Source organism: Camellia sinensis, chromosome 7, assembly GCF_055761805.1.
Source record: "Camellia sinensis isolate YWXY chromosome 7, ASM5576180v1, whole genome shotgun sequence".
Classification (NCBI taxonomy): domain Eukaryota; kingdom Viridiplantae; phylum Streptophyta; class Magnoliopsida; order Ericales; family Theaceae; genus Camellia; species Camellia sinensis.
Genome location: NC_138967.1, coordinates 172,451,217 through 172,472,762, shown reverse-complemented (window position 1 = coordinate 172,472,762; position 21,546 = coordinate 172,451,217).

Genomic DNA, 21,546 nt, shown 5'->3' with positions numbered 1-21,546 from the left:
GATCGATCAGTCCTTAAAGAAATTTAATTGCCAACCAATTATCAGACGTTTGTGTTTTAGTTCTCTCAGCTTCAATGAAGATGACTTTTACTGGTGGCTTGATTTAGGAGAATTAAGCAAAATATCAATCAAATAAAGAACAACTGAAGCATTTCATTAGAATGAAAAAACTTACAATGATTTAAACTCAGCCTCGTAGAAGGTTTACAATGACAATTTACTTGAAACTACTCCTATGAATGAAGTGCAGTGCATAATTTAAAGTACAGGAATGTAAAGAACAGGAAATGTAAAACTAAGTAAAGTAGAATAAGACTGGTTTTTTGGATCTGAGTTCGGGGGCTTTTTCTGGGGCCTTCTCTGCTATTTATACTGCTCAAGGATGACCATCGAATTGTATTTCCAATCGTCGAACTGCTCCTCCATGATCGCCGATCATGTTGCCTCAAGATTAGCTCCATTACGCCATTATTTGCAGTTAGGCTTCCCTCCTAAATTTGAATTTTGAATGTGAGTAACCGTTGATGCCACATCACCTTGCATCTCTTTGTTGATCCACTGCTACTCAGATCTCGTAATAACCAATACTAACTGCCACGTGTATGATCAGGACTGAAGACTTGAATAGTCTTCCTATATTACCCTTATTTTGCCACGCGTCAAATTGTAATTGGCTTGTACAAAATATGTAGCCAACATTACCCTCCACACTATTATACCCAATACTTGGTGATATTAGTGGATCAAGGTCTTTTTTCCACGTCTTAGAACGTGCATGGGTTTTGCATTTTCCTAGAAATGCAACTGCCATTTACTATCTGCATTAAACTCTCCTTCAATCTTTTGAACACCCCCACCACCTTAGCATTCGAACAGACTGATACATTTTATGGCCGAATCAATTTTCTCCTCCAATGATCGAGCACACGAAGAGTCATATGACGATGCTGTTTCTCCTCGAAAGAACCTCCATGCATTAATTAGCCACCTTTACCCACCTTTCTATATTCAGGTCATGGATGTCTTTGCAAATTATCAACCCTTGGACTTCGAACATATTGCCCTTAATCCTTCGATTCAGAAACTCACAAATATGGACATGGGAAGTTCTTCTTCTGACTCACCCTTGGACTACCAACAAACTGCTCTCAATCCTTTGATTCAGAAAGTTGCAAATATGGACATGGGAAGTTCTTCTTCACAACCCTTTGCATGGGACAAGGCTGCGACTTCTTCCTCTTTTGGGGCTTCCGACTGGACAAGCTGGTCAAAACCTGAGGTCTGTGATCTGAGGGAACGAATCAACCGTCACTTTGTCGAATTTACTGACCCTTTAGAGTTCCCTTCTTATGCGCGAAGCTCGGTGGTCTATCCCTACGTACCCATTGACCATCGACGCAGTTTGGAAGAGAATTTGCTTGTGGCATGGTATACATCCTCCATACCTACAAAGATAGTGCACGCCACTCGACGCCTAGAAGAGGCACAAGGGTACAATCCATCATTCTTAGCCCAGAAGGCAAAGATTTGTTCTTCTGACTGGCTCGATTATATTAATGCCTTTGTTCCATCTCCTGAAATAGAAGCATCCACACCTTTCCCTCCATTAAATCCTTGCTGGACAAAGAGATTGAGGCTTGCCCTTTCCACAGATAAGATCTTTCCTCCTTACAAGCCTCCACCTTCCCTTACTCCAGCTGAGCGGAAGCAAGCTCAACTTTTGCTCGCGGATTTTTCTCACTTGCCATTCAATGTTCTTGAGGACGAAGTCCCTTTCAAGAACCTTCGATGGGCTTGTGATATTCTGACTCGGAGTCATGTCTTCAATCCCCTCGCCCAAGCAGAGCTTCACATGTTTTTGGACCAACTTCCATTGCTTCTCCACTAGCATCGGACCTCTATGGCCACCACACAATCTTTAGACCAACTTTCGTCCCTTCGAATTCATGCCCAGTACGAAGTAGAGAACTTCATTGAAGAATTCGATGATTTCAAGAATAAAGATTCTGCGTACAGGGATGACTTAGAGATAGACGAATTGGAACAAGGATTGAGAGAAACAACATTCGAAATAAAGGCTGAAGAGCTCTTTTACGAAGTGAGAGCACATCAACTCATGCAGCCAATGTTAGAAGAAATAGAGGATAGAATAAAGAAAGAACAGAAATTCATTTATCATTGTTGGACTAAATTCCATGATCTTGTTATTTATTACATTCCCTATTTTTATGAGCTTGAGTTTGTACCCAAATAGGGCCATCCGATGTAATTGCTTTGGTTTTTAATACCACTAAGACTTTTTCTTTGTTTGGTATGGTTTGATCTTATCTCCATTGTCTTTTGAAAGCAAATTCAGAGCTTCGAACTGAACAAGCTTATCCTTCGAACTTGGACTCGATTATTTTAAATGAAACACTAAAAGAACCAACAATGAACCTGTCCAATTTATCGAATATAGTTAACAATTTTTGTTGATTCTTATTTAAAATTGGTGCTTCGAATTTAACAATCTTACCCCTTAAAGTTTGTTTCGATCATAACCAACATATGGTCATGGTCAATATGATCAATCATTTTTCCTTAGAATAACAGTCCGTACTTTCAAAAATATGAAAGCTCTTTTTTAGGGATGCATTGTTTTAGTCTAGAAAGAGCATCTTTCTTGAATACAAACCAATTATTGGTTTTGATGTTTCAAACAACAATTCCCACGCTTAAGGGATCTCAAGTCCTGCTTCGAAGAACATTATTTTTATTGAGAAACCTAAAACAGGTCTTTAATCCCTTTGAAGTAAATGAATACTTGAGCATTATTGCATCCATTAGGTATGGAATGTGCTTCGACGCCGGCTTCGTAGTTTCGAAGCCGTTGTTATTTGACTTTTGGCACTAAAATTTGGTTTCGAAGCCAAATATTTTATTTCGAAGCTGGTATTATCATCTGGGCTGTGTTTTTTCCCTCCAAAAGTATCAATATTAAAGGAAACTCTTTGTATTCGTACTTTTAGTACTTAACAAATTACGCGATATATTTTCCAGACACAAAGGCTTTTAAAACCCTTTTATTTCGTGCTCTGAAATCACTCGCTCGTTCAAAACACAAACCCTTCTCCTCTGTTAACCTTCTCTTCCTTGCCTCTTCCTTGCTGCTTGTTACCAATGGCTTCTTCTTCTCTCAAAGTGCTTGCTGGTGATCGTATAAGCCCAACCATGGCTTTGAAAAAATGCATTGATGAAGAAATCGCCAAGTTAACAACTGGTGAGTCAAGCGCCATAGATAGCCGTCTCTTCGTCCCTCGCCACAGCAACAAACAAGAACACGTCTTAGGCCCCATCTTTCGAGAGGCTCTTGCTCAACTTCTAGCTTTATACCCTCGGCTGGAGGACCATTTTCTTCTCTACGAAGGAGGGTTCAATTGGGAAAATTGGAGGGTGACCCGACCTCATCGCTGCTAGCCAACATTGAGAGCTGAATGAGAAGAATGGTATGACAGAGTTGTACCTGCGCCAGAAGACGACCTGCAAGAGCTCTGTATTCTCGATGCCCTTCGTCTTTCCAGGTTTATCATTCTTGAAGACCCTTTCTTGATTCCTGTTGCTCTTTGTTTTTGGAACATGGCCTTTAATTTTTTCCAATTTCGGTGTGGCATGATGGCTTCCACCGTTCTTGATATTTGCCATATTTTAGGGCTTTCACCCCTTGGCTCTCCTTTCACTCCCAGTTATCCAGACCTTTCTGTAAGTTCTCCCTTCCACCCTTAAACTCCTCCTACAATGATTTTGTAAAGGCCGAAAATAAAAGGGTAGGTCCCGTGAGGGATAGAGAACTTTTTTCCTTCATTTGGCACTGGTTGTGTAAATTCCTTTTTTGTACATCATCTCAGAGGATTATGCCTGAGTTCGCTCCACTTGCGAAGGCACTTATTTTGAAAAAACGTATTCCCAATTTTGTGAGAAACCTCTCGATGTGAACCAATGGGGTCCCCTTTGGGTGCTCCAACTTTGGCTCTTCACCTATTTCACTGATTTGCATTCCAAATGCTTAAGATTCCTTGTTCAGGACCCTTGCACTTATGGGGAGAAGTATGCTAGGATTGTTCTTTATCCTGCTTCCTTTGCTTATTACCTCACTTTTTTTCACCAACTCTCTATTTCTCCATCTCCCACCTTCTTTTGTCCCTTTGATGTCAGCAAAGGACCTGCTTGGCTGCAAACCTTTTTGGTTGATAAAGAGTGTTCCACCTCACCTCACAAAGATATGTGGGCTTCTATTTTGCTACCAAGGGAGCTGTTTATTGGCACTTTAAACCTTCGAGCTTATAAATGTATAGCTGAGGTGTACTTCCCTTCTTAGTTTGCCAGGCAATTTGGGTTCACTCAGGGGATTCCTGTTCCACTTTGCAGTCTCTCGAATGTCCATCTTACGGCCAAAGACCTGAGAATACCCAAATCAAAGCTAGAGGCAGCTACATTTAGACTGCTGAAAGAATCATATGAGTTCACATCTGTCCCCTTTCTTCCCTATGGCTTAGTTTTGAAAAGATTCCAAAACTGGTGGTCAGTCAACATGGAAGTGTGCCTATCAGCGCACCCTCACGATTTACTGATAGGGTTAGGAGTGCCTTCTAGGGCTAAATCAACAACAGTTGAGAACATGCCTTCTCTTTCCACAATTGCCTAAACTGTTCCTGCAGCCTTACCCCCTCCAGCTAGAGTCACTAGAGCTGCTTCAAAAAGGGTAAGTAATTTCAGATCACTTTTCTTGTCGACTCTTTTGTTTGCTTCCTTTACACTCATACATTTTGGTGCAGGGTCTCCACAAGAAGAATCTCCTAAGAAGACTGAAATTCTAGTCGCTCTCAAGGACAAACAACAGCAGAAAAAGAAAAGAAAGCTGGTACTTACTCCTGAAGAATTTGAATCCCACACTGAAGAGAGGGAGATTGAGAAGGAACATGAGGTACCATTGCAAAGGAAAAAGAGGAAGCAGATGACTGCCTCTTCTGTTGATTCAGTCGAAAACCCTGCTCCTGGGACAGCTACCAAAGCAGCAGAAAAAGAACTTGCTCCTGAAGAGTCTGAATCCCATCTTGAAGAGAGAGAGGTTGAGAAAGAACAGGAAATGCCAGCACCAATAAGGAAAAGAAGGAAAACGACTATCTCTCCTTTTGACTTCGTCGAAGACCTTATTCATGAGGCGGCTGCTAAGGCAGTGGAACAAGAACATTCCAGGGCCATAATTGTTTTTGAGAGAGCTGAGAAGAGACAGCAACAACAACTTTTAAGAGATGAAGCTGCTGCTACTGATGTAATCCAGAGGGAGGCTGCAAGAAGGCAACACATTACTGGGCATTACTCCCTTCGAAGCTCTCTTATTGCTGCTATCACTTTTGAAACAAGTAACTTCTTTCAAGCCTCTATTGTTTCCCTCTTATCAAATTTTGGTGTTGAACTTGACATTACTGAGCCTATTCTTGGTATTTCTCTTCTTTTGCAGCAACAACTACTGAGCCTATTCTTCTAACGAGGACTCCCTCAGTTTTAGTTGAAGTTGAACAGATGCAAAATGTGAGGATTCTTCAGATAATGCTCCCACTTCTTAGGCCTACATTCAATGTATCCTCCTTGAGGCCAAGCATTCCTGCATCTCTTTCTTTTGGATTAAATCCATATATTCCTTACTTGTCTTTGGATTTACCTCAATTCATTTCTCATTCGAGCCTTGTTCTTCCCCCCCCTTCTAAGGAAGTTCCACCTGCTGCTCCATCTCTGATGGTAGCTGATTCCCCTACAGAGGGTGCTGGTAGCTCTCCAACTCATTGTTTATTACCTTTGCCTGCTTCCAGCCCTTCTTCTCTTGACCTATTAGTGGCTAGGACCATAGAGACTGTTGAAGATGCTCCACCTATTTCTCCTATCCCCATGCAGTCCTTTGTGCCTTACATCACTACCCTTTCTGCACCTCTCATGTCCACGGTTGAGGTAGATATCTTTGAAGCGAGACTAGCCAATCTGTTTGACATGCCCTCTACCTCTCCAATAGCCAATGATGAAGCTGAGCCATTAGTTTTGGCTGACTCTTTACTAGAAATTTTTCGGAGTCCTTCTTCCAGTAGTAAGCCTTCTACACCTCTGATAGATTTGGACAACTGCCTGAAACTATTGACATCTTTTTCAAGGATTCCTTTCGAGGCTCTAGAGAGACCTATAATAAGGAATGGCTTCCTTCAGTACTGCAAAATTGTTGAGCAATCCGGCATGTCTGTCTCAAGTCATCTATCTCAGGCAGCAGCTACTATTGACTTCTACATCAATATTTGCTGTGCTGCCAAAGTTGCAGAGGAGAAATTGGTAAGAGATCAGGACTTTGTTTCAACAGTACATGCTGAGATATCAGAGCTGAAGGGACAACATTCCTCTGTCTCCCAATTTCGCATTCAACTACTGGAGACGAAGGCTCAACTTGAGGAGGAGTTATCTGTAGTCAACCAGGCCTTAGCCTGAGCTGATACCAAGTTGCTGATCACCAACCAAGGACTGGCCGATCGAAAGCAAGAAATGACTACAGCTATTCAGTTGTTTTCATATTTTAAAACTAGAACATCTGTTGTAAAAGAACAACTGAGGCATTGTAATGATTTTTGGGCCAATTTATGGCAGAATGTATTCAACTTTTTATGAAAGGCAAATTCTTATTTATCATTTGAGTATTTTTGTGTTCTTGTACTTGGCATTTATTTTTCTCCTTGTGTTTCCCATATAGTTGGAAAATAAGGCTTCAAATACCTGCCATTAATCTTTTTGGGATGTACATATCCATTCAAATTTCTCAAATGATATGCTCCAAAAGGAAAGACTCTATGGACTTGGTATGGCCCCTCCCAGTTAGGTGACCATTTGCCAAACTTATGGCTTTTAATCCCTATTGGGAGTATGGTTTTCCACACCAAATCACCTTCATCGAAGCCAATGTGTTTGACTTTCTTATTGTAGTTTTTGGTTTCTTTCTTCTTTTGAAAGAGAATGCTATTTAATGCAAGAATTCTGGCTTCATCTATTCCTTCTAATTCCAAGCACATACTCTGATAGTATTGCTCAGGATCTAGCTAGTCTTGGCATCTTATCCTCAAAGACTTAACATTAATTTCCACAGGCAACACAGCATCATGCCCATACACCAAGGCATAAGGAGTAACTCCTGTGCTTGACCTTGGGGAAGTTCTATAAGCCCACAATACATCCAACAATAAGTTATGCAAATCCCTAGGATTGTCTTGCACAACCTTTTGTATTCCTTTCTTCAAGGACTTATTGGATGATTCAGCCTGGCCGTTGGCTTGTGCATAATAGGGGGTGGAATTAATAAGGCCAATTCCAAACTCTACTACAAAAGACTTCACCATTTTCCCATCGAACACAGTCCTATTATCAACAGTTATAGTTTGTGGGATGCCAAACCTATGGATTAAATCCTTGATGAATCCAATGACCTCAGTCTGGTCTACAGCCTTGTATGGCTTAGCTTCGACCCACTTGGTGAAGTAATCAGTAGCCACTAAAATGAAACAATGATGCTTCGAAGAGGGTGTGTGTATTTTCCCCATCATATCCATGGCCTATCCTCTGAATGGCCAAGGTTTTACTACTGCATGCAGGTCAGTTATGGGCACATGCCTTATTGTGCCATGCTTTTGACATGCCTGGCAACCCTTTGCATATTCTATGCAGTCTTTAAGGATAGTTGGCCAATAGTAGGAATGCCTTCGAAACAGCCATCTCATTTTCACACCAGGCTGATGAGCACCACAAATGCCTTCATGAACCTTAGCCATAGCTGTTAATGCTTCTTTTGGGCCTAAACATTCCAGCAATAAACCATCTCCCCGCTTTTGTAGAGAGCATTGTTATATATGATGTATTGCATAGATTGCAATTTAATTTTTCTGCTGGCCTTTGAGGATGGGCCAGCCAAGTATTGCATTATTGGATGCCTCCAATCTTGTTCCTGTAAGTCATTATGATTGACTTGCAGGACCACATTCCTTTTATTTAAAGGTGGTATAGATTTCTAGTATATTGTTTGGCTTATGTCCCTTTGAGTATTATCCCTCATCTTGAAATTCGAAGCTTTATGAGCTACATCATTAGCTCTATTATTCAAGAATCTTCGGACATGAGTTACATTTGCTATTTGAAATTGAGAAAGTAGATGTAATGCAACAACATAGTATGGCAACATGCTTATACTTTGACATTTAAAAATCCCTTTCACTTGGTTAACCACCAATTGAGAATCTCCAAATATGTCAACTGCATGTACTCGTAATCCAATAAGAATTCTCAATCCCACTATCAAGGCTTCATATTCAGCTTGATTATTAGAACAAGTAGTTTCATCCACTCTGAAACCATGTGTGGTTTCTATTCCTTGTGGTGACTTAATCACTATACCAATTCCAGTTAGGCCATTGGCTTTCGATCCATCGAACCACATTTGCCACGGCTCAACACTAGCCATACCAAGTTCCATTATCTCTTGGCTCTCTGTTTGAGATGGATGGTCTGCCATAAAATTGGCTAAAACTTGTCCTTTCACTGCCTTTTGGGGAACATATTCTAAATGAAATTCTGACAAGGCTAATACCCATTTGCCAATTCTTCCCCTCAACATAGGTCTAAATAACATATACTTAACCAAATCTGTAGTTGTAATTACCAAGACAGTTGTTGGCAAAAGATAATAGCTTAATTTCATTGCAGCAAAATACAATGCAAGGCACAGCTACTCTACAGCTGAATATTTACATTCACAAGAATTTAAAAACCTACTAAGGTAATAAACAGCTTGTTCCTTGCCTTCTTCATTGTCTTGGGCTAAGAAAGCTCCCAATGAATCTTCTGCTGCAGCTATGTACAACTTCAAAGGCTTATCGCCCTTTGGTGGCATCAGCACTGGAGGGTTGGCCAAGTAGGCTTTGATTTCTTCGAAAGCAATTTGATGCTCTGCTGTCCATACAAATTCCTCTTCATCTCTTAACCTTAGCAAGGGAGAAAATACTTTAGTTTTTCCTGCAGTGTTAGAAATGAATCTTCGAAGAAAATTAACCTGTCCAAGGAACTTTTGTAATTCCTTTTTACTTGTTAGGGGTCTGGCTTCAATGATGGCTTTGGCTTTATTCTGATCAATCTGTATTCCTTTCTTGTGTACTACATAGCCTAAGAAATTTCCAGATGATACGCCAAAAGCACACTTAAGAGGATTGAGTTTCAACTTAAACTTTCTCATTCTTTCGAAAGCTGCTTCTAAGTGAAATAGATGCTCCTCCATGGATTGGGATTTAACTACAATATCATGAATATAACACTCTAAATACCCTCCAATGAGGTCGTAAAAGATAGTGTTCATAGCCCTCTGATATGTAGCCCCAACATTCTTCAGACCCAATGGCATTTTAACCCATTCGAAGGTGCCAATATTTCCAGCACATCTGAATGCTGTTTTGTGAACATCCTCCTCTACAATCCAGATTTGGTTATAACCAGAGTGCCTATCCATCATTGATAAAATTTGATGCCTTGTTGAACTATCTACCAGCAAATCTACTATAGGCATAGGATACTCATTTTTTGGAGTTGCTATATTTAAGTTTCTAAAATCAATGCATACCCTCATTTTACCATTCTTCTTAACCACATGCACAATATTAGATAGCCATTCAACATACCTGACTATCCTAATAAAGCCTGCCTTGAGTAGTCTAAGAATTTCTTCCTTAACTTTCTGAATCACTTCTGGACCCATTCTTCTTGGTTTTTGTTTGTATGGCTTAAATTTAGGCTTCATAGGGAGCCTATGTTCCACTAATGATCTATTCAATCCTGGCAGTTCATTGTAAGACTATGCGAAACAATCTTTACATCTCCTCAGAATAACCAACAATTGGTTCCTGTCAAGAGCATTCAACCAAACACTTATATAAATGGGTTGTTGTACAGAACCTTCCCCTAAATTTATTTCTTCTAAGGGGTCTTGTATCTGAGAACTTACTGGAGCTCCTTCTTTGATTCCTTCTAGCTTCGAAGCAATCTCCTTGCTGTGTTCTGTTCTCAGGTTCTTTGATTCAACCTCTTTACCCTCCTCCTCATAGACAAAGTCTGTCCACAAGGCTTCTTCTTCCTGTATTTCCTGGACTTTTGTTTCTATGTCCAATGCATAGTATTTATCAAGGGCCAAAACTCTGGCTTGTTGCTGCTACTGCTTGTAGTCAATTATCATGGCTTCTTCCTCTTGCTCTAGCACTTTCTGGACTATTAACTTTACATCCAATACTGAAAACTCAATTAGAGCCAAAGACTTGGTTTCTGGTGCTTCATCTCTTTGCCTATAACCAGGCATCATTGTTATCTTTAATGACAACTTCTTCATCAGCACTCTCCTGGACTAAGTGCTTCAGGTGTGTCACTTCCTCATCAGCCGTCACTTCGGCTGAGCCATCAGATTTCCTCAGTATACTGAGTGGTGTCACTCCCTCAATATATAACTTGGCCTCTGCGAAGTCTGCGCAGGCTATGAAAGGTTGAGGATCTGCATCAATTTCCTCTGTCTCTCCGTTGCCCAGGGCCATCATTATTTTCTGATGCAAAGAGGAAGGCACACATTTGTTAGTGTGGATCCAATCTCTACCAAGTAAAGCATTGTACTTAGCATTACTGTCGATCATGAAGAATGCCGTCGTGCAGTCCCTGGTTCCCACACTCAGGTTGATAGGTAGAATTCCATGAGCCATTTGTCTGTCTCCAGCGAAACCAGCAATGGTTGTACTGGTTGGGATTAACTTAGGATTCCTCTTCCTTAATTTCTTCAAGGAAGATTTCGGTAGTAAGTTCACCACTGTCCCATTATCCACTAAGACTCGGTTTAATTGTATCCCATCGAAGAAAGCCTTAATATACAAAGGCTTAACATGCTGTGTTATAGAATTCGAGGGATACTCAAAAGGATATGAGAGGTTGACACTCACCACTTCTTCACTCTCATATTCAATTTCCATTGGGGTAACAATTCCGAAATTATCTTGCACCATACTCACTTGTGAGTCTTCACTAGAGATTAGAATTGGGTCAATTTCTTGCCCCTCTTGATTCTCATCTCCAGCTTGGAATTCATGCGGTAGTATGTGTACCATATTCACTGACACTAAGCCAAATTGGATAGCTAGCTGTGTCTGTTTCTCCTTTTGGCCGCCTTGTTCAGTTACTCTAGAAATATCCTCCATGCTGCTCTCTGGCACTTCATCCTTCAAATGGTCTGTCACGACTGGTTTTTCAACCAGAAATGTTTATTCAGCCATGAAGGCTTCGAACATTTCTTCCTTAACCATTTCTTCCTCAACCATTTCTTTCTTTTGGCCTAAGCCAACTTCTGTCTCTGCCTCGCTGTCACTCTCCATCAATGTCTTCTCCAATCCTGCTAAACTGGACTTCTCTCTAGCTTTTAGTCCAGAGTGAACTTTGGCCAACTGTTCTCTGCTGCAACCCATTTTGCCTTGTAGAGTTGGTTTTGGAGTATGGTCGGACTTTGGATTCTTCTTTCCTTCTGTCTGTACCAATGAAGAACTCTCTCCATTCTCTTTCAGGTCTCGCTGGTACTGAGTGTACCTACGCTGAATTTTTCTCCTTTGTGATCTAAAAATTACAGGGACCATATCTGGTTCCTTTGTTTTTGGGTGCTTAAGCAACACCCAATTGTTTGGAGCCACCAAAGGAGGCTTAACCATCCTGCCTTGGTTTCCAATTACATCTCTTTGGGTAAACACTTCCCTAGGTTTATTCTGAATCACAAACCAATCTGGGACCCTAGGTACCCACGAACCTACTGACGCTGCCGTTGAACTACTTCTTTCCTCTTTCAAAGTGATCTTTTCGAAGCTAGCTGCGAAGGCCACTACTTGGTCCTGACTTCATGCTTTGGGCCTAACTCAGGCCTTCGATGAAAGTGTCTACTTTCTGTTCTGCGTGAGGCTGGTCTAGGGGGCCAATCTCTGGCTTTGATCCCATAAACTGAACCTCTCTCCAATCTCCTCTCAGAATGACTGCTCTCCATTCTGTAATAATTAGCTGGCCTGGATTCATGTAAAGGCCTCTTTCCTTTGGAATGCATCCTATCAGCTGTTGGTTCAATCCTCAATGGCTGCTGCCTGACACCAGATGGATATGGCCTTTTGTTGTAAGCATTGGTTGGTTTAGGACGTCTCTGCACATCCTTGTAGTATTGCTTCTCATCAATTGGAAGTCCTTTCAACCACTTGTAGCTTAGTCTGCACCTATGACACATCCTCTGCATTGCAACTGCTTCTAAGGAATCGTCATCCAGTGCTTCTTCCTCAGAGTCTTCCCTCTAGTGTGAGAAACCTTGTCCAATAGCTGGTAGATTTTCAGTGTCTTTCTTGATAGCTGTCTGGTTGGCCACATGCATCTGCACATTGGCTTCTTCCAATTCTTTTAAAGACAGGTTCTGAAAATCCGGCATAATGACATTGGCTGCCACCTCTCTAATTTTTTGAAAATGGATTACTGTCGATCCCCATGGCCTTTTCAGCTTTGGCTGGGAATTTCAAACTTCATTTTCAAATTTGTTCTTGGATCCTGTCTCGAAAAACAACACAATTTTTAGTCGAGTGAGACCAAGAATTATGCCATTTACAATATACTTTTCTTTTAAGTTCATCAAGAGATGGAATTTTAACCCTTTTTGGTAACTTAAGGAAGTTGGTTGTGAGCAAATGATCAAAAATGTCATCTGCCTTAGTTAAATCGAAAGAGTATTTCCTGTGAAGGTCTTTCTTTTTAAATTGCTGGTCAATTGTTATATCCTTATGAATTAATGCTTCACAGATCACAGGTTCTTTCCTCACAATCTCTGCTGTATCAATCTCATAGTTAGGATCTTTGTAGTATGTCTTGTATGATGCATTATTTCGATCTTGTTCCTCTTCTAGTAATGCTTCATACCTAGATACCTTATAAGTCAGTTCCACTAAGTCCCTGAACTCTGTCAAGTCAAACTTCTTTCGAAACCTAAACTCTAAGCCATTTTGAGCCAATCTTACGAATTCTGGCTCTGACAAGATGACTCTACATTTATTTTGAGCCCTTTTAAATCTGGCAATAAACAAAGTAGCCTTCTCTTCAGGCCTTTGACTCAATCTTGCCAGGTCTGCCATGGAAACCTCTGGCTCTGATTGGAAGAATTGGGCATGAAATGCCTCTTCCATTTGTTGCCAAGTTTGGATTGAGCCAGGTGTAAGGTTAATGTACCATACAAATGCTCCTCCAGTTAGAGAGTTTGGGAACAGTCTTAGCTCTATATAGTCATTATTAGTAAATTCACCGCATTGAGCAGCAAACCTAGCAATATGCTCTATTATTGATTGGTTTCCACTCCCATAGAAAAGGGAAAAATCTGGTATCCTGAAACCTCTTGGGTATTCATGTACCCTATCCACCCATTCTGGATATGGTTTTCTGTATACAGGAGTTTGGACCACTAGAGCTATCGGTCCACACATCTCCCTAACGATGTCAACAATTTGGTCCCTATAGACCATGTTTTGTGCCTACTGAACCACTACTGGAGGAACAAACACAGAATTTGGTGGACAAACTTGTGCTTGTGGTCCTCTTGGTCCATAAGGTGGTATGTTTGGGACTGGTTGTCCCTGTAGTGCAGGTTGCTATTGGGGGTGTGGGTAACCCCTTTGAGCCTATTCTGCGAAAGGACCTGGGAAAGGTGCTGGAACTGGTGTTGTGTCTCTTTCATTTGTAGGAAAACCTTCCAACCCCCTGGGTAAAAATTCGAATAAAGGATTAGTGAAACCCCTTGTGCCAGGTATGGCTTCGAACATGGGATTTGGAACCATTCTTACGCCATTTTCTTGTACTGGGCCAGATCCACCAAATTGTATGGCTTCACTGTTAAGTACTGAGACATTTTGACCTGCTACAGGCCTTGGAATAGGTTCGTACCAAGACTGAGGTGATGGCCTTTCATAGTTCTGATTACTAGTTTGACCATTAGAATGCCCATTAACTTGCATAGGCTGTTTATCTCTAGCCAATCTTTGCTGAGGGACATTCAAAATTTCCTCCATGTGTCTTACGTTCGTTAGTTGGTGGTTATTCATTCGATCCAAAAAGGATATTGCCCACATTTCCATTGTGTTCATTAATTGCTGCCCCATAGCATTGACTAGGCCACCCCATGGATTTGGCTGAGTAGATGGAACAGTGGATGGTCCAATTCCTTGGTCTCGTCCAATATTATGAACATGTGGTACTTGTTCTAAAGTGTTGGTCTGTTCGACCATAGGTTCTGATGAACTGGGTGCCTCCACAGGATGTGTTATCACATTATCCTCTGGATTAGGTACTTTTACCTCTCCTTCTATGCCTTCTTCCAGGCGTTCATTTTCTCATTGTCTCCTACGTCTAGCCATTTCAATTGGTCCCACCGGGCGTGCCAAAAATATATGTTGGCTTTTTGGCTTTCGAAGGTTATTGTTGTAATTGCGAGCATGCCAGCAAGGATCAATCGGTCCTTACAGAAATTTAATTGCCAACCAATTATCAGGCGATTATGTTTTAGTTCTCTTAGCCTCAGTGAAGAGAACTTTTACTGGTGGCTTGATTTAGGAGAATTAAGCAAAATATCAATCAAATAAAGAACAACTGAAGCATTTCATTAGAATAAAAAAACTTATAATGATTCAAACTCAGCCTCGTAGAAGGTTTACAGTGACAATCTACTTGAAACTACTCCTATGAATGAAGTGCAGTGCAGAATTTAAAGTACTGGAATGTAAAGAACAGGAAATGTAAAACTAAGTAAAGTAGAATAAGACTGGTTTTTTGGATCTGAGTCCGGGGGCTTTTTTTGGGGCCTTCTCTGCTATTTATACTGCTTAAGGATGACCATCGAATTGTATTTCCAACCATCGAACTGCTCCTCCATGATCGCTGATCATGTTGCCTCAAGATTAGCTCCATTACGCCATTATTTGCAGTTAGGCTTCCCTCCTAAATTTGAATTTTGAATATGAGTAACCGTTGATGCCACATCACCTTGCATCTCTTTGTTGATCCACTGCTACTCAAATCTCGTAATAACCAATACTAACTGCCACGTGTATGATCAGGATCGAAGACTTGAATAGTCTTCCTATATTACCCTTATTTAGCACGCGTCAAATTGTAATTGGCTTGTACAAAATATGTAGCCAACACATACACAAAATACTTTATAAAATGAACCATTCAAATCATTAAAATGAGATCCATAATAATCTCTATGAACTAAGACAACACTTTTCAATTCATATTTTGGATGAAAGAAAACCCATCCCTTATTTTAATGGAGTTGGAGTCACTACTGTGCGGCTCGTGAGAATTATTTTGAACTTTATTTTAATAATCCAAACAGTTCAATTTTTAAATAATATTGAGTAGAAAATATCTGTAAAAAATAAAGTTGATTGAATATCGGTAGACCCTTCATCAACTTACATTTGCATTCAGTTTAATACTTATATATATACAAATGCGAATTGATGAAGGGTCTATCGATATCTGATCAATTTGATTTTTTACACGTATGTTCTGCTTGATATTCTTTAAAAACTGAATGATTCAAATTATTAAAATAAAGTCCAAAATAATTTTCATGAGCCGCACAACAATCATTGTTGTGCAAGCCACACAGTAGTGAGTTGATCGTATTTTATTTTAATCCATAGGTCATGAAATTAGATTAATCATTTCATGAATTCTAAAAAAGGAAAAAAATAAAAATAAGACGGTGAGTCCTATGAAATTATTAATATCGGCTAAGGTTGATATTTATCAATATAAGTCAGCTTCTACAAATAGGTTCAATATAAGTCATTTATTGTGCTGCCTTTGGCTACCGGCTCTAATGAGGCAGTATCGGGTATTATCTTTGTTAGTCGAAAAAAATCATTTGGAGTAGCAAAAATGTTTGGGACCCCCTTTTTGGGGGGTTCCATGACTCCTAATTTGATCTTGGTCCTTATGTGAGTGTGGGGTTCACTCATGTATGTGTGGGCCCCACATTATGAGTGGTTGGGATGAGAGTGAGGGTTGTGGAGGCCATGTATGTGTGGTGATCTCTATCATAATTGTTTGGAGTAGTTGATTCTTCTGTCCATCTCCATTTTTCTCAATCAAATTAAATTGGGCAAATTACACCAAAGGTCTCCATATAGTTTCTCTTGAATTTCATTTTGATTCTTGATATTTCAATTTGAATATATTTATCCTTCAAATTTTATTTTTGTATCAAATAAGGATAATTGTGGATGAAAGTTAAGTTTTTGGATGGAAAATGATCACATGCATTGCATATGACCATCTTTTAAGAGCAAAAATGAAAAGATATACTAGCCTATTGAGGTCATTCACTTTGAATCACTTATTGAGTTGACTCAGTCATCTTGCTCACTTATCAACCCCATATCACTAGATTCACCACTTCAGATGGCAACACACGACCAACACACGCTCTTCTCCTTCCATCTCCATCACTTACGACCCCATTATCTCTTCTCTTCCTTTCCTAGATCAAACTATCATTTGTCAATTCTTTTTTACTCTTGCCCAAACCACCCTTCATCTCCCCTCTATATGTGATGTGTATATAAAAGTTTTTCACTATAGGTTGTTGTAGTAGATTCAATGGTCGGCTTTGTTGAAGATGCAGATTTTGATGGGAGGATTTGAAGTTGGCAACACACAACCAGCACACGCTCCTCCTTCCATCTGCTTCACCTACAACTGTTGGACAATCTTCACTGTATTTAAGTAGATTAAATTCTGTTGTGTACTAAACAACAACTAGAATATAAAGAAATAAAGGAAAGGAGAGAATTTGTTTGATTACAAAAATCAAACTAGAAATAAAACAAAATAAATAAAAATCAGATTTTATTTTGTTACAAAAACAAAATTAAAATCTGATTTAAATAAATAAATACAACAGAATAATAAATTAAACAACTTACTTGATTAATTTCTTTGAATAATTATCTGATCAAGTCCAGTGTTTGACATTGTGTCCTTAAGACAAATTCGTCCTCTCCTCGGTGCTTTCAGAATTTGGACGTCTATCTCCCAGGATAAAATGATTTGCTACAAACAATAGCAGCACTACAAATTGTTTGTCTTACGAACACACTAAGTGTTTACACTCTTTCTTACAAGAAAATAATGCAACAAAATGAAGAATGAATTTGCAGAGCTCTTAAGGACAAAAATAATGAATTTTCGGAATTACAAACATCAAACGAGGGTTGTCCTATTTATAGATGTAATGGTGGCTGCAGATTTTGAATTAAACAGGTGCAAACCTGTTTGAACAGGTATGAACCTGTTGGTTTTGAATTCAAACAGATTTGAATCTGTTGGGTTTATAATTCAAATAGATAAAAAAGGGGAAGGGCCCTGTTTGGATATACAGTAAAATCAGACCAGTTTATTTCCGGTTTAATTTGAATTCTGGATTTTATTTTACCAAAAATAAAATTAAATTCAAAATTTTTTTTGGCCTAAAAAGATTAGTATTGGGTCGAACAAGCCCAACCCAACCACACACTCGCACCCAAGCCCAGGCCCAGGCCCAGCCCAGCCCGCCCAACTGACCGGACGGACGGTGGTGGCGGCGCGCGCGCGCGTGTGTGGTGATTTTTGGGTCCAATGGGTCTAGCCCATTTTGCCCATAACCTCTCTCTCTAAAGCACTTGGGTACCCCTTGGGGCACACCTCAAGTACCAAACCCATGTCTTATAAACCCATTCAAAACTTTCCACCAAATCAATGTGAGATAAGCCTTATTCAATACCTTTAAGGATTTTTCACCAAAACTCCATTTCCATGGAGCATACTTTGGCTTCCATTTTCCATTCACTCGGTAATGGTTTTGAGCAACCAAATATATCACGTGAATCACAACGCGGCATAGAACGCGTTACCACTTTGACCCGTAAAAATTGACGCACGGAGCCCACCTAAAAAATAGACCAAACTTAGGAAAAAATTCTGGTTTTACCCAGAATTTTATAACCATTTCCAACAATCCCCCATATGAACGGAATTTGATGACAACGGAAATGCAACAATATGCAGACTTTATCGAAAGAGTATAAGTCGAAAATATCTTGCATCAGGATAGGTAGCTTTCGGCCTTGAACCTTCCCTAGTGATAACCTATTGGACTTACTGGCTAACCAATGGACGCGATGCCTTGAATTATTCAGCCGTTTGTGTAAGCCAAGACAATAGGTTTCACACAAAATATCTTCCAACACATCGTGGTTCTCACTGTTGTGTTCATTTTGGCCTTGAACGCTCCTGGTTTTCATGAATGTTTCTAGAGAATTTAGCCTTTTCATTCTTATAGAACCGGTCCCAGTTCGACACTCATATAGGTGACTGTTATTGTGAGTATCTCCTTATACTCGTCTTGATTTTATGCCTTAATCAAGATATAAGTAATCATTAAAAGCAAAGCTTATCCTTATACCCCTGCAGACAACACATGTTGCAGATATCACTCTCACCATAGGAATGGGTAAGGAATTTTAATCCCTTGGTGATTTCTGGCGAGCCATACATAACTTAGTTGTCCCTTTGAACTTAGTTCTTGGGATCTCTATTCATATAAGTAGGGTTACCATTATGACAATTCTTATGTAATGGGCTTTAATCCCATCCCCTTTGATGAACTATACACTAGCTCTTTTGTCAAACCTTTTGTTAACGGATCCGTAATATTCTCTTTAGATTTTATATAATCTATTGAGATTATTCCATTTGACAACAATTGCCTTACGGTATTATGTCGACGATGAATATGTCGTGACTTACCGTTATACATATGATTCTGTGCCCTGCTTATTACAGATTGACTATCACAATGAATGCAAATAGCTGGCACAGGTTTTGGCCACATTGGAATGTCTTCTAAGAAGTGACGAAGCCATTCGGCTTCTTCTCCTGCTTTGTCTAAAGCAATGAACTCGGATTCCATTGTGGATCGTGCGATGCATGTTTGTTTCGTGGATTTCCAAGATACAGCAGCGCCTCCCAGAGTAATGACATATCCACTTGTGGATTTTGAATCTTTAGTATCCGATATCCAATTTGCATCACAATAACCTTCAAGTACTGCTGGATATCGAGTAAAGTTCAAACCATGATCGCGGGTGAATCTTAGATATCTAAGAACCCGAATGATCGCTTTCCAATGGTCTTCTCCGGGGTTACTAGTGTACCTACTCAATTTACTGATAGCATAAGTTATATCAGGACGAGTACAATTCATTAGGTACATTAGTCTTCCAATGATTTGAGAGTATTTTAACTGAGACACTGCATCACCTTTATTTTTCGATAAATAAAGATTGACATCTACAGGTGTTCTAGCTAAATTCATATCATCATTGATAAATTTATCAAGAATTTTCTCAATATAATGTGATTGAGATAATGCATATCCGTAAAATGTTTTAGTAATTTTCATTCCTAATATAACATCTGCGACCCCCATATCTTTCATATCAAATCTTTTGTTCAGCATCTGCTTAGTTGATTTGATCATGTTTTGACTGCTTCCAATGATAAGCATGTCATCCACATAAAGACAAACTATGACATATCCTTGGTTAGTGTTTTTAACATAGACGTATTTGTCACATTCGTTTATCTTAAACCCATTAGTAAGCATTGCATGATCAAATTTCTCATGCCATTGCTTAGGTGCTTATTTTAATCCATAAAGAGACTTTACAAGCCAACAAACTTTCTTTTCTTGCCCCGACACTACAAACCCTTCGGGTTGCTCCATCTAGATCTCTTCATTTAGATCATCGTTTAAGAAATCCGTCTTAACATTCATTTGATGTATTTCTAAATTAAACAACGCTGCTATAGAAACAAGCATGCGAATGGAAGTTATTCTTGTCACAGGGGAATATGTGCCAAAATAGTCCAAACCTTCATTTTATCTGTAATCTTTAACTACAAGTCTTGCTTTATACTTGTCAATTGAACCATCTGCTTTCATTTTTCTCTTGAATATCCATTTATATCCAAGAGGTTTAGAACCTAGTGGAAGATCCACCAATTCCCAAGTATGATTTTGCATAATGGATTCAATTTCATTATTAACAGCCTCTTTCCACAAAGGTGCTTCAGGACCTGTCATTGCTGCCTTAAAGCTTTGAGGTTCATTTTCTAACAGGTATGTTAGAAAATCTGGACCAAAGGATTTTGATGTTCTCACTCTCTTACTTCGTATTGGTTCATCATCAGTTAAATCCTGTTGGTTGAGACCATTACTAGTCTCTTGTGTTTGATTGTCATTAGTCTCTTGACTTTGTGTACAATCATAAGTTCTTTTTTGTGAACTTAATTCCTGTCCTTTCTTGTAAGGAAAGACATGTTCAAAAAACACAACATTCCTTGACTCTATAATAGTGTTCACATTTATATCAGGTATTTCTGATTTATAAGTCAAAAACCGATATGCACTACTATTCTGAGCATAACCAATAAACACACAGTCTACTATTTTTGGTCCAATCTTAGTCTTTTTTAGGAACAGGAATTTTAACTTTTGCCAAACACCCCCACACTTTTAAGTATTTGTAGGAAGACGGTCGACCTTTCCACAATTCATAAGGAGTGCTGTTGGTTTTCTTATGGGGTATTCTGTTAAGAACATAATTAGCAGACAATATTGCTTCCCCTCACAAGTTCTGTGGTAAGCCTGAACTTAGTAACATGGCATTCATCATTTCTTTAAGGGTTCTATTTGAAAAATCTAGAAATCCCCTAGATGTTGATTTGTGATTATGTATCAATTTTAAGCAGTATATAACAATCTCAATCAAACAATCAAGACAAATCGACGCAACGATTTTACGTGAAAAAACCAATAATTGGACACCTCCAATTGTGATAAAAAAACCACGAGCAACAGCCACAAAACAATCTACTAAGAAGATATAAAGGATATTGAAAAATCTAAAAATTCCCTAGATGTTGATTTGTGATTATGTATCAATTTTAAGCAATATATAACAATCCCAATCAAACAATCAAGACAAATTGACACAACGATTTTACGTGGAAAAACCACAATTGGACACCTCCAATTGTGATAAAAAAACCATGGACAATAGCCACAAAACAATCCACTAAGAAGATATAAAGGAATTACACAGGTATACTCTCAATTACCTAGCGAATCCATGCTCGAATTGAACCAACCTCTATGTGCCTCTTTTAACCCCGTATTTACCTCGGAATTGTCTTGACGATGAGTCATTCTGGAATGCACCAAAGCTTCAGGCTCAAATTCTTTAGAATCTACCGAAGAACAACTCTCTCTTTTGTGTAGAACAAACAAATAATCCTTTGATGTATACTTTTTAAACCATGAGTTGAATACTCAATCAAAACATCAAAGAAAAC